At 34.9% G+C, this 14,291-nt stretch overlaps 1 protein-coding gene across 1 annotated transcript in view; it reads right to left on the reverse strand.

Moving 5' to 3' along the window:
- LOC118194170 (uncharacterized) overlaps positions 1-14,291 on the reverse strand; it is a 195,772-nt gene that overhangs the window by 23,388 nt on the left and 158,093 nt on the right. The gene's annotated exons all lie outside the window — the stretch shown is intronic.

Genomic DNA, 14,291 nt, shown 5'->3' on the forward strand with positions numbered 1-14,291 from the left:
AGATTAATGATTCCTTCTAGACTAAATTGAATTGTGACTTTCTCAAGATTTAAATTTGATCCCACCTACATTTAATAACCAATCGAGTAAGACTGTCAGCTTGTAATTTAAGAATCTCAGGTAGAGAACTAATAAAGTTAAATTTGATTTTATACAGTATTCTTATTTGCATAAACTTTAGCATTTCACGAAAACTCATGGTATGGGACTTATTGGTCGGTAGAACTTACGCATAGCTGTAAGCTGAACTGGTTACACCCACCCACTTCAAATAAAATACTCAAGCGTCATGGGGTTTGATGAGTCTTTCGTGGGGAACAGATACTAAACCCAATCATTCTGTGTATTTATCTTTATTTTATTTGTTTTTTTTTTTTTTTTTTTTTTTTTTTTTTTTGTAAAACTTAGTGACAGCATTTCTATTTTACATCAGGCACTTTTCACAGTTGAGACATGGTTTCATTGAAATGAAATTGCTATTTTCAATGTTACTGAAGATGGAGTTCCGAAGATCTGCAATATTTATCGAATGTTCTCTATATTTGTAAAAATATCTTGGTGTGCCATGTCAAGACGACGAATCTATTCTTTGAAACAATCATAGACGTCACATCAAACACATTCTAGAAGCTCGTTGCTTTATTGCAGGATAACGAATCTCACTGGATTTTACCACAAAAACGGTGGAGGAAGTCCTCCCACCCCGAGACAGAAGAAACATATTGTCCCGATCTAGATAACGTTTTGTGGGGACGCTTCGTAAAACTGTGTTTATAAACAATACATACACACACTAAAAAAGCTGCAAAATTGAGCGTCACTGCTACCATCCAGAACACAGATAAGGGAAAGGCTTTATAAAATTGCTAAGAATATAATGAAACGTGGTGACAAGTGCATTGAATTATAAGGTCATCATTTCTGTAGGCTGTCTCATACAGATGTTCACTTACTGTTTTATTGATTCTAAGAAGGGTCCACCTTTTAAGTGAATATCCTGTACGTACGGGATATATGCACAGGAATATACAAGGGATTCAGAGCTATTCAAAAATCTACATATAGATCAGGAATATGATAATAAGCAAGAATCATTAAAAGAATATATAGTGACATGAGTAACCCAGACTCCCAAGATATCGCTAGAGGCCGCTAGGAAAGCTGGCCAGGATAAGAAACGAAAAGCGTATTTTGGGTCTATGAGCGTAAGGAAGGATTGAATCGCTATATGAATAGAGAAATGGCGAATATGCGCCTCGTTTACGGGGCAGCTAATTGTAGTGGAACAGCCGCTAGGGAACTGTACCACACCGGTTCCCTGACAGATGTACTCCTGCTTATACCATGTTCGGACGTGTGCATAATCAGTTGAGCGAAATCGGAAGTTTCGAAACAAGAATGAATGATACTGGTATTGACAGAACATCTCGGACACACAACCTGGTAGAATCCATGCTGTAAGACATCGAAAATGACCCAAGGACGAGTACTTGAAGTATTGGAATACATTTATGTACTTCTCAATCCAGCGTTTGGCGTATCTTACATGAGAACGAATTGTATCTGTACCACGTGTAACGTGTGCAGGTTCTGTTCGCGGGTGATCATCAGCAGCGTGTGGACTTTCCACATTGGTCTTTACAGCAGACTGCAACGGTCCCCAACTTTGTAGCTGACGTTATTTTTACTAAGCAATCTTTACACTAGAAGGCATCTGCAGTGTGCCCAGTGTGCATGCGTAGGCACATAAAAATACAACAGCCACATGAACCTATGCTGCTCGCTGCAGCGACGATAGATTGGGATAGAATGATTGGGTGATAGAATGGTCGGGTGATCGATAGAATAATCGGTGAATGAGGGATAGAATGATCGGCGACGATAGAATGATCGGGTCCTCATTGTTTCCATTGATATTAGATGGAGAGACATATCACACCTTTCTAGCTCAAGTCCTGCCGGAATTGCTGAGCAACATACCACTCATGTCGCTCAGCAATACCGGCAGCACCGGAATTGCTGCACCGGGTGTGGTTTCCCATGTGCAGCACCGGATGTGGTTTCAATATGACAGAGCTCCAAAGCATTTCTCCCGCAATGCCGGCCACTATCTGGACGTTATATTTCCGGTACGATGCATTGGCTGAGCTGAACTCATCCTGTTGTCACCTCGTTCGCCAGATCTCATCCCCTCTTATTTGTTTCTTTGGAGTTGAATGAAAACTCCTGTGGAATCGGAAATGGATTTGGTAGCACAAATCGTTGCTGCAAGTAGCGTTATTGTCGATACATCAAGCGTTCCTGCGAATGTTCGTCGACAGCTGCGTCGTCGTTGCGAGGCGTGTATTACAGCTGCAGGCTGTAACTTCGTTAACTATCGTTATTTGTGATCTGTCCTGCATCTTTTAGTCTCTGGCTTTGTGAGCATGTAGCGCATGGGGATTGCGTTTGCGATCAAATGTTACTATATGATTCTTGCTTGTTATAAAAGTATTTCTGACATACACGTAGATTTTAGAACAATTGCTCTGAATCACCCTCTCACTCTCTCTCTCTATATATATATATACTATGTGGGATGTCATCTTTTACGACTGACAGATTGCGCTTAACGCTGTCTGATAGAACTGCTTTTGTGAAAAAAATCTGCAGACAAGGCCGCCATGACAAAGGAGTTAGAATTGCTGATTCTTTAAGAGCTGGTCGCAAAACATCTGTTAAAGTTTCGCATCAGAATATTTGGAACCTTAGGTGGTAAGAAAAATAGATCCAGATTGCGTAAATTTGCTGGTTTTCCGTTTGGTTTTAATGTCGCAGAAACGAAACAAAAATTAAGTCAGACTTTCACTACAAGCGATTTCATTTCTTTGTGTTACATCTTAATAAGAAGTGAAATTCAGATAAGAATTGTGATTTAATATTGAACACTCTTTGTAATTTTAAACTTTTACAATCCGAAACTGATGACGATGATGAGTTATCTGAAAACGAAAGTATTCACGATTCTGATGATGATATTCTGTTAAGCCAGAATCATCTCCAGTTAATAATTCAGTAGATCCAAACGTAATAATACCTAGTAATATTTTATTATATTTTCTTGACATTTTTGAAAATGTTTCAGAATTTAATGGAACGGTTACATATCCGGTCGAATCATTCATTTGCGATCTGGAAGAGTCTTTTAAATTATTTCGGTTATCTGAATTAAAAAGATTATGTTTACTAAAAATTGCTTACTGGTTCTGCTAAAGTATTTATTCGGTCTTTGAAAGGTATGATGTCATGGTACCAGTTAAAAAAAAACTTTTATCTGAATTTGGTTCTAAAATAAGTAGTACGCAACTTCAGAATTTGTTATAAAAACGACATTTAAAACCTGGTGAATCCATTTATGAGTATTTAATTTTTACGCGAGAATTAGCCAGTCTTAGTTCTTTTGATGATTCATCCATTCTTGATTATGTAATTAATGGAATACCTGATCCAAATGCCAACAAAATCATCAGAGTCAAACTTAACGACACATAAAACATGGATAAAAGTTGGATTTACCGAAAGACCTTTGAAACTAATACCTGTGTTGAATACCTGAAATCCTGGTCAGACGATCTTTGATAGTACAACATTGATTTTAATAATTTCTGATTTAGACTTTTTTCCGACTTGACAAATTTTTCCTGATCTGACCAATAGCCTACTTTAAAGGAATAGTCTCTATTGTTTTAAAAAGACGTGGACCATTTTAAGATCTTTGCTTTAATTTAATTCAATACGACAAAGCACAGGAAATTTTATCTAATTCGAAAGTGATGCCTTCGTGGATGACTTTCTAAGAGAAACCGACTCGTATACACGTTACACATGGGAAAAAACACGCAAAGCCCATGCAGCCAGCCCGCTAACTAGGAATCGAACTTCGGACCGAACTGCCAATGTTCAGCGACATTACTGCTCAGCCGCTGTTAGTCGAACCATTTTAAGAAGAATAAATAACATGTCTACGGAGGAAATGCATTAAAGAAAACTGTTTAAAGATGACGAGGTTTTGGAAGACGCATGTAGAAAATGCATTCAGACGATATCTAAGAAGACTCTTTTAGAAAACGTATCCACATGATATTTAAGAAGATGCATTTAGAAGACATATCAGGACAATATTTAAGAAGACGCATTTAGACGTATACAGACGATATTTCAGAAGACATACCCGTACGATGTTTATGAAGATGAATTCAGGCGGACTTATTTAGATAACGCTGAAGAAGAGACTCTACGAAGCTGACTTTCACTTTTACCTCAGTTGAAACTTAAAATTGTCTCTTTCCCTCTGTTTTTTACTTCCTTGTACGAAGTAAAAAGGAAGTATTGTAATCGCGAAAAGTTTCAGGCAGCATATTACAAAGAAAATATCCATTTTGACCGCTTTCGAATGGAATTTAACGATGTATTTGCATGACATCTGTACGTAAGGGCAGAATAAAAGACTCCTTTCCTCCAAAAAAATTATAAAACTGCTTTAAAATGAATTCTGAAGAGAATTTTTCGTGGCGTCTGTATGAACGTATGTACGTACGTATCTCGCATAACTCAAAAACGAGTAGCCTCAGAACGTTGAAATTTTGTATATAGGAGTACTATAACATGCAGATGTGCACCTCATATTTTGGTTGCAATCGGCTGCGCCAAACGTATATAAATATATATATATATATCCACTCTGTTACCCGGCTCAGTGATCTCAGTTTCTTTACTCTTATATGTTTGTAAATTGCACATTTTTTGCTTTAAAAATGATTGAATTATGTTGTTCTTATCTTCCGGTTAAGGTTTTTATGCCTTTAGTAAATCTGCATGCAATATTTTTAGCATTATCAACAATTTTAAAGTTGTTTAAGTGCCGCTAAGCCTAATAATTTTTTTTGATGGCGGCCATTGCTTGTTTACATTTGAAACAGCAAAATAGTAGATTTGTTGCTAATCTAGAGAGACTAAGCTTCGCAACACAAAGATAACGCCTCCATTTATTATTGCGAATTAAATCATGCTTAATCCTTTCTGGAATTTTTTCGAGGAAATAAGTGTTTAAGATTTACTTCGTAATTTTGAATACAGACATCTTGAGTTTTAATGTATTTTTGCCTGGTCGCGAAGTGAGAACTGAATTAATTGAATGAGAAATACTGGATCGTTCTCTGAAAAACGGTTTTTTTTTTTTTTTTTTTGGTTGTTGTTGTTCTTTGCTTAATTTCTATTATACATCGTTCTAGCTTTATTATTGTATTTGAATAGAACATGTGGCAACGATTAGATAATTCTCTAAATGTTATAAATTTTGTGCATTCTGAGTTATAATATGAACGAAATATAATACTGTTAAGTGAACCTAGCGCCAGAGTGTCGATATGGTAAACAAATAGAGTGAATTTTAAAGAATGCATTTATTCTGCTGTGTTTATGCGCTGTCGGCGAAGTAGGTTTAATTCAATCCAATAAGTTTAAACGAAATGCGAGAAAAAATGTGTATAATTTAATATTCCGTACAAGGAAGTCATGTGGTGTACACATCAAATTTTTATTTTACAGATCCCCAGACGATGATGACCTTTTTCCCAGTACGCGAGGATGCATACCATTAAGATGGAAGAGCATATGTGAGATGTCATCTTTCACGACCAACAGATGGCGCTGCACGCTGCTTTATAGAACTGCTTATGCGAAAAAAATGCAGATGATGCCGTCATGACAAAAAGAGGTATAAGACGCAAAGTAATATATGTAAATATGAAAGAATTACAAATTTCCTGCAAATATTCATTTTCGGACGACACTCTATTTATCATATAGCCGTCCGGGTATCTGGGCTCTGCATTCACCTGTCACCTGCAAATATTCATGTTCCTATCATCCAATTTTCATAATTTGTAAAAACCGTTGATAATTTTCGTTAAATGTTCAAAATAAAATGTCATTTGGACTAATGTATCTATTCTTCCCTAGATCAATGAAGTTTCCACTGTTTAAGAAGTAAGTTTTCAGTCGTCAAGTTAAGCTAAGTATCTCCACACACACACATTAATATATATACATATTTTTTTCTTGGATTTCCTGTAAAATCTATGGGTACTAGACGCATAGTCTTTTGACAATTCCTTCCCCCTCGGAATAAGAATAAGCAAATCTAGCACTAGAAACATAAATTTTATTTTAAACACATGCACATTTTTGTTTGTTTACTTGATCTTAAAGGGTGCTAAAATGACCAGTTCAGAACTTGGCATTGCCGATAAGATAAGTTTATTGCAAAATATTGGCAATTTGTATGTAATAAATGCAATACGTAATAAATGTAATAAATGCAATACGTAAATCTAAATCGCGCATGCATGCTCAGCATTTTATACTTAGGTAAACGTATTACAATAAGTAAATTATGAACGTTTTGGTAGTTTTGATGTTTTTAATGTATAAAATCATTATTTATTTTACATTTTCTTTCCAACTGTAGGTTATAGGACTTTTCATTATTATGATCAATTAGTGCAAGAAACATTTCAGTGAAAAAATATCATAACTGCATGTCGGAAAGTAGATGAAAATAAATATTAAATATTTTTTTTATTAAATTCTCCTTTAATGTGTATAAAACTGCTAATAAAAAGTAGTAATAGATAAATTAATATGTACTTGAAAAGTACAGTAGAAATTTGAAAGCATTTAATGGTTGTGATCCCATACTGGTTTTTAGAGGGGAAGTGGTGGGAGAATTTGATACGGTAGTAGTGTGAAACGGAGAGTTCAGCAACAGGAGGCCGTGCGCGGTGCAAATTCAGAGGCGGTGCAAGCGGAGGCGCGAACCGCGTGCTTTTCGTCCGCCATTTTGGAACACGTGGTCTTTCATCCTCCATCTTGAATGGCTCCCGCCATGCTTCAGTCGCCGCCATGTTGGATTATTTTTTAATCTAATTTTCTTTCTAATTACTTATTAAATTAATTTTGAATCACCTTCGAGTAGCCGCCATTTTGAATCACGTGGTTTTATTTTTTGCTGGAGAACGCAGATTCAAAAACTACCAGCCACGCCCGAACCCACAATGTCGGGATCTGCAGCCACGCGCTTTAACCACTGAGCCACGGTTTGCTTGGCGGCGAGGTATAAAAATGGGTACTTGTAAAAAAAAAAAATGACAAAGCGTTCAACATGTTTATGGATAGAAAGGGGTTCTTTTAGACGAACAGTATTAATACGGAAGATAATATATATTTCCATCTTTATTTTCGAACATGGCATTCTTTCGGAAAAAATTAAAAAAAAAAAATAAATAAAAAGACGAAGATAAATATTTCTTCGACCATTTGATATGTTTCAAATCCCTTTTATTTATTTTTTTTTCTTTTTCTATGTGTTAATATATTTTTGTTCATTTGGAGTTTTAATTTTTCTTAATGAATATTTTTTAAATTAGAAAATTAATTATTTTTTTCCAATACATTTTTTCTAAGCGGGTGATTTCATTTCTAATGGGAAGAATTTTTCAAAGTCATTTTATTATTTGCAGCGAATGAGTTAAAAACGGTATTTTTTAAAACATTATTGGATTTTCTTAAATACATGTTGCTGCTGGCGCCATCTAGTGTACATAACATCTACTAAAGTTAACAGGATGGTTTAAAAAATGAAGAAGTAATATATATTTCCTTTCCACGTAGAATCGAACCCGCTGTCCCAGCAAAAATGAATAAAAAGGAATTGAGGGGCACCGCATCCAGTACTTTAGGCGATACCCCACAATTCCTTGGTTGAAATGGTTCTTAATTATGTATATAAGGTTTGAAACGCCATCTTGGTTTGAACGCCATCTTGGTCGCCATCTTACTCTGAATCCGCCATTTTGAAAGATTTGCTTTGGGGGAGGATGACATCACCCATATCATGTTTATATTTTATTTGTTTTAAAGTACTCTAATTTTAAACTTGTTCATTATATTTTCCTACCATATACCTAAATTTTACTTAACTTTAGATGTAAATTTTAACTTCTTTTCTACTTTTTAATGTTTTTAGTTTCCAACATACTCTGAATTTTTAACTAATTTGTTAGATTTTCACACTATGTTGTAGGGTTTATATTTATTTTAAATAACATTTATTTTAAGTTTAAACTATCTTTCCTGTCAAGCCTTACTTTCCCCTGGAATTGCCAATGCCAGAGTATGTAAATTTTAGTAGAACGCGCAAGGATTCAAATTGTCAGTGGAAGTAATCTGAGTTAAATAGAAGGGAAACGAGTTCGAAAGTGTGCTTTATTGCTTCACGAGCGTGGAGGTAGCTAGTTAGAAATTGAAGAACCACGCGTTTCGGCCTGTGTGCTTGCCTCAGTAGATAGTTAAATCTTTCAACGTAATATTCAGAAGTTTGCTGAATTGTCAGCGGTATCTTAGAACGCGGTTAGGTTAGTTACGCTTAGAGAGCCTCGTAGTTAGTCACTTATTATTCTTTTTTTTAGTTTCTTATTTTTATTTTACCGCCGGCTCGGCGTAGTTTGTGAGCGTCAAGACCACGCATCTGTAATTTCTAAAGTTGAATAAAAAGGGATTTAAACACTTCTCAAGACTTTGTATACTTTCCAGTTCATAGTAGTCACCACTATTGTGGCGTGCAGGTTGGAAGCGCGGAATATTACAATGTACATGACTTTCATTTACTTTTTAACTACTTTCTTACGTTTTAACCTTCGTAATTTCAAACATATCCTTAATTTTAGCTTAATTCCTCTATTTTCTTACCATATAACGTTTTTAATTCGGTATTTTTTGCTAATTCACTGCATTCATACCATCATTTTTACACTTTAAATGCCCCGACTATGCAAATTTTAAATTTATCACTTTTTTTCTGCACCAAGTACGAGTATTTCTGCCTTCATGGGCAACGTTCAAGTGAAATTACCGATTATTTACGTTACATGCACAAAAGAAATTCCTAAGATAAACATTTTCAGTATCAAATGAGAGATGAATGACTATAGATTTTATCCATTGGTTATCATTTCAGCTCTTGAAATTATGTTTAATCGATATACTTTTATTTCTAGTGCATAATGTTAACACATTTCTTCGAACCTAGTTCAATTCCAACTCAATTTCCCTAGACAATTGCATACATAGTCTATTTTTCTAATTTCTTATACTAGGATTTTCTTTCGTGAGTGTCAGTTTTCATTAATTTATTTACCAATTTATTCTCTTATGAATGAAATCTTGTGAAACACTGCCATACCTTTACACAACATATATCATTACCAATATACTTATATTTACAGAACGAATCAAAGAAAGAAACAGTAAGAGACATTTTACCAAAATCTCCGCTATATTTTCGAATATTTTAACTTTCATCCATCTCGAATACAGAAATTTATTCATAAATACTCATTACATCAATTAAATATTCCTTACTAATAGCCATTTAATGAGGAATAACCCCTTTAGAATATACAATTACATCCAAATAAGTGTTCCATTTTCCTATAATTTTACATAAAAATTTACATTACAGGAACTTCCTATGTATGTAATTTAATTAATGCTGTTAAATATTACCTTTTTCTAAGGCGAAAACTCCAAAGATCATTCAACTTTCCAACTCCAAAGACTATTCAAATCATTCATCTTCGCCTGCAGTATTTCCCGCAGTACCGAATATCTATCTTAGAACTATTTTCTTAAAGAACTAAATACGAAAGAAACATTGTCCACTGTAGAATATTTACTGTTTTATGCAAAATGAAAATAGAACCTTTACCTAATTTAAGTTCTTTTACCCAGAATTCCAACAAATTTTAGAAAATGTGCTATAGAAAGCAACTTATTTACCTAAACATGAGTCTTAACAGATTTTTATCGGCTTCAGATTTACTATCAGTGGGAAAAACATAAAGTTAACTTCATCTAGCCTTGTCAGTATATACAAAAATGTCATGAATCATTTTGCAGTACAGTTAACATTTTAATACTCATTAACAAATTTTAATTAACTTTCAATTAAGATTTTAAGTTTTTAAAGTTAAGTTTTAAGTTTTTAAATGTTTATTTTAAGATTTTAAAAGTATATTTATGCGACATATTATCAAATTATTCCCAAGCATTATTAAGATAAATGCAATTAAATATCCACGTACACACTACGCAAATCCCATTCATTAGGAACAGTAAAATTTTACCAATACTAAAATGAAATGTAAAATCTTGCAATGCATTAGTATAAAACCTGAGTAACATATCATTTCCTATAAGCAGTAAACGATAAAAAAAGAGTATTCTTATGAAGCCTTAAGCAGTAAGAGTAATGTAAAGAGATATTCATTTAAAACATAATATGAAACAGTTGACAGCTAAATAAAGATACATTTCAATATAAATAAAACATTTTTTTATTAAAATACATACTTACTAAAACAATTCTTTCTCACAAATACTTACTAAAACAATTTTTTCTCACAAATTTTCTATTCTATCACGTAAAGTTGACAATGAAATATTCTTTAAAACGTCATCACCGTCATAAATACAACAACAATTGTTAAATACAACAACAATTGTTTACATAAAGCTTTTGAGCAAGTCTTTTAAAGTTCATTGACAATATAGCTTTGTCAATATTATTCATAGCTTTTTCCCGAGTCGTCTGCATTATACAGCGGTGGCGACGCTGACTTGGATGATCGACAGCACATCCCTCACAGATAAATACCTCGTTGAGACTCGTTAAGTACTCCTCGTAAATAATATTGTTAAGTTTCTGCATGCATTGCTCGCTAGTTAAATGTTCCAGCTGCTGGCATTTTGATCGCCGTTTTCTTATCTCATGCGGTAACACATTTTGAAATAGAGCAGTTTGGATAAGTCTGTGTTATTTCACCGTATAAATCTAAAAGTTTATCTGTCTGATATGACTGTAATTCAAAACAATCTGCTACAAGACGGAAACCACCGCAGGAATTTTTAAAAATTTGTTGAAGAACACATTGCGAGTTTGTACAAAATACCGTTAACTGATTATTGGCTATGAAAGATGCTTCTGAATATTTGAAATTAAAGTTTGGTAATTTGTTCATGAAATCATACCAAGTCGCAGGAGTCATACTCACACCCTCAAGAGAAGATCCCCAGTTGAAATTATTCGTTTCTGCAAAGTTTTGTATAAGAATTCGAACATTATTATTTCTACTTACAACGATGGAAAGACGAGACATCCGTTCTAATGACCAATAATTGATCACTTCATCATGAATTTGTGATGACTGGTAATGACGACTCAGCCAGTCGTCCTGGGGTATGTCAAGCACCTCATCTTCTAAACATGGTTTCCCTTACGCGGAAAAGTTCTTTTATTCATGCACGGTATAGGGATTGTGTTGTCATAATAACCAAAGTCCATTTCATCAGAAGAACGCTTCATTTGCGGAGATATAATTTTTCTAAACGTCAAACTTTTTCGAATAGTCTTCACTTCGGGATGGGATGGGATACCTGTTTCCAGACTACATTTGTGGGCGGGTTTCATCACTAAAAGCGATCCATGTTCCAGACTCAGAATGTGAGTCATATAATTCTATCTTGTAAGATGCATCACTCGCGTCGCATCGTAACTCAGCGTGGGAATGCAGTAGGAAGGATCCAGGCAGCTTTCATCGTCTCTGTGCGCGGATATCTTGGCATCTCCGTCAGGGTATTTGTTGAGCAGAACGTAATTATATTTTTCGTGGGTGAGGGCTTCCACTTCACTTTTAATTTGGTACAGCATGGGAGTCCAGGCCTGGGCGAGGATCGATGTGCCCGAAAAACTGTAGGTGAGTCCATCTTCATCCCTGTAAGCGCAACAAAGTCGAGCTGGAATATATTGGTGGCCGTAAATATTCAGTTTCACAGGTTGGAAAGGATACATACAGAGTTCCTCAAAAATAGAATTTGCCCTTTCTTTACTATGAAAATCTTTTAAATAGGATAGTATTAACTGATCATCAAATATTTCGGTCATCGTGAGAATTGTAAGAGTTAAGAATGACTGCTTTGAAGTACAATTCGTCAATATTTGCAATGAAATGAGAAATCTACTGCGATCGAATATTTCTAAACTTATTTATATAATCATTTACTGATAAATAAGAATCATTTGATACATTCTTTTAATCGGTAATCACCTTATTTATTCCGATAACATCATATTTTCCAGAACGATGTGGATATATCGAACCTTGTCATGATGAATCATTTAAGGATAAACAGATAGGGTAGCCCGTATCACCATAAGTTGGTAAACCGTGGATTAGGGAAGTGAGGACCTGTTGAAATGGGATGCGCACACATCCCATTTTAAGAAACTCCACTTCCCTAATCGACGGTTTACCAACTTATGGTGATACGGGCTACCCTATCTGTTTATCCTTAGATGATTCATCATGACAAGGTTCGATATATCGACATCGTTCTGGAAAACATGATGTTATCGGAATAAATAAGGTGATTACCGATTAAAAGAATGTATCAAATGATTCTTATTTATCAGTAAATGATTATATAAATAAGTTTAGAAATATTCGATCGCAGTAGATTTCTCATTTCATTGCAAATATTGACGAATTGTACTTCAAAGCAGTCATTCTTAACTCTTACAATTCTCACGATGACCGAAATATTTGATGATCAGTCAATACTATCCTATTTAAAAGATTTTCATAGTAAAGAAAAGGCAAATTCTATTTTTGAGGAACTCTGTATGTATCCTTTCCAACCTGTGAAACTGAATATTTACGGCCACCAATATATTCCAGCTCGACTTTGTTGCGCTTTCGGGGATGAAGATGGACTCACTTACAGTTTTTCGGGCACATCGATCGTCGCCCAGGCCTGGACTCCCATGCTGTACCAAATTAAAAGTGAAGTGGAAGCCCTCACCCACGAAAAATATAATTACGTTCTGCTCAACAAATACCCTGACGGAGATGCCAAGATATCCGCGCACAGAGACGATGAAAGCTCCCTGGATTCTTCCTACTGCATTCCCACGCTGAGTTACGATGCGACGCGAGTGATGCATTTTACAAGATAGAATTATATGACTCACATTCTGAGTCTGGAACATGGATCGCTTTTAGTGATGAAACCCGCCCACAAATGTAGTCTGGAAACACGGTATCCCATCCCATCCCGAAGTGAAGACTATTCGAATAAGTTTGACGTTTAGAAAAATTATATCTCCGCAAATGAAGCGTTCTTCTGATGAAATGGACTTTGGTTATTATGACAACACAATCCCTATACCGTGCATGAATAAAAGAACTTTTCCGCGTAAGGGAAACCATGTTTAGAAGATGAGGTGCTTGACATACCCCAGGACGACTGGCTGAGTCGTCATTACCAGTCATCACGAAATCATGATGAAGTGATCAATTATTGGTCATTAGAACGGATGTCTCGTCTTTCTATCGTTGTAAGTAGAAATAATAATGTTCGAATTCTTATACAAAACTTTGCAGAAACGAATAATTTCAACTGGGGATCTTCTCTTGAGAGTGTGAGTATGACTCCTGCGACTTGGTATGATTTCATGAACAAATTACCAAACTTTAATTTCAAATATTCAGAAGCATCTTTCATAGCCAATAATCAGTTGCCGGTATTTTGTACAAACTCGCAATGTGTTCTTCAACAAATTTTTAGAAATTCCTGCGGTGGTTTCCGTCTCGTAGCAGATTGTTTTGAATTACAGTCATATCAGACAGATAAACTTTTAGATTTATACGGTGAAATAACACAGACTTATCCGAACTGCTCTATTTCAAAATGTGTTACCGCATGAGATAAGAAAACGGCGATCAAAATGCCAGCAGCTGGAACATTTAACTAGCGAGCAATGCATGCAGAAACTTAACAATATTATTTACGAGGAGTACTTAACCAGTCTCAACGAGGTATTTATCTGTGAGGGATGTGCTGTCGATCATCCAAGTCAGCGTCGCCACCCCTGTATAATACAGACGACTCGGGAAAAAGCTATGAATAATATTGAGAAAGCTATATTGTCAATGAACTTTAAAAGACTTGCTCAAAAGCTTTATGTAAACAATTGTTGTTGTATTTATGACGGTGATGACGTTTTAAAGAATATTTCATTCTCAACTTTACGTGATAGAATAGAAAATTTGTGAGAAAAAATTGTTTTAGTAACTATTTGTGAGAAAAAATTGTTTTAGTAAGTATGTATTTTAATAAAAAAATGTTTTATTTAT

Source organism: Stegodyphus dumicola, chromosome 1, assembly GCF_044657685.1.
Source record: "Stegodyphus dumicola isolate Sdum_Otavi_A_Nest chromosome 1, ASM4465768v1".
Classification (NCBI taxonomy): domain Eukaryota; kingdom Metazoa; phylum Arthropoda; class Arachnida; order Araneae; family Eresidae; genus Stegodyphus; species Stegodyphus dumicola.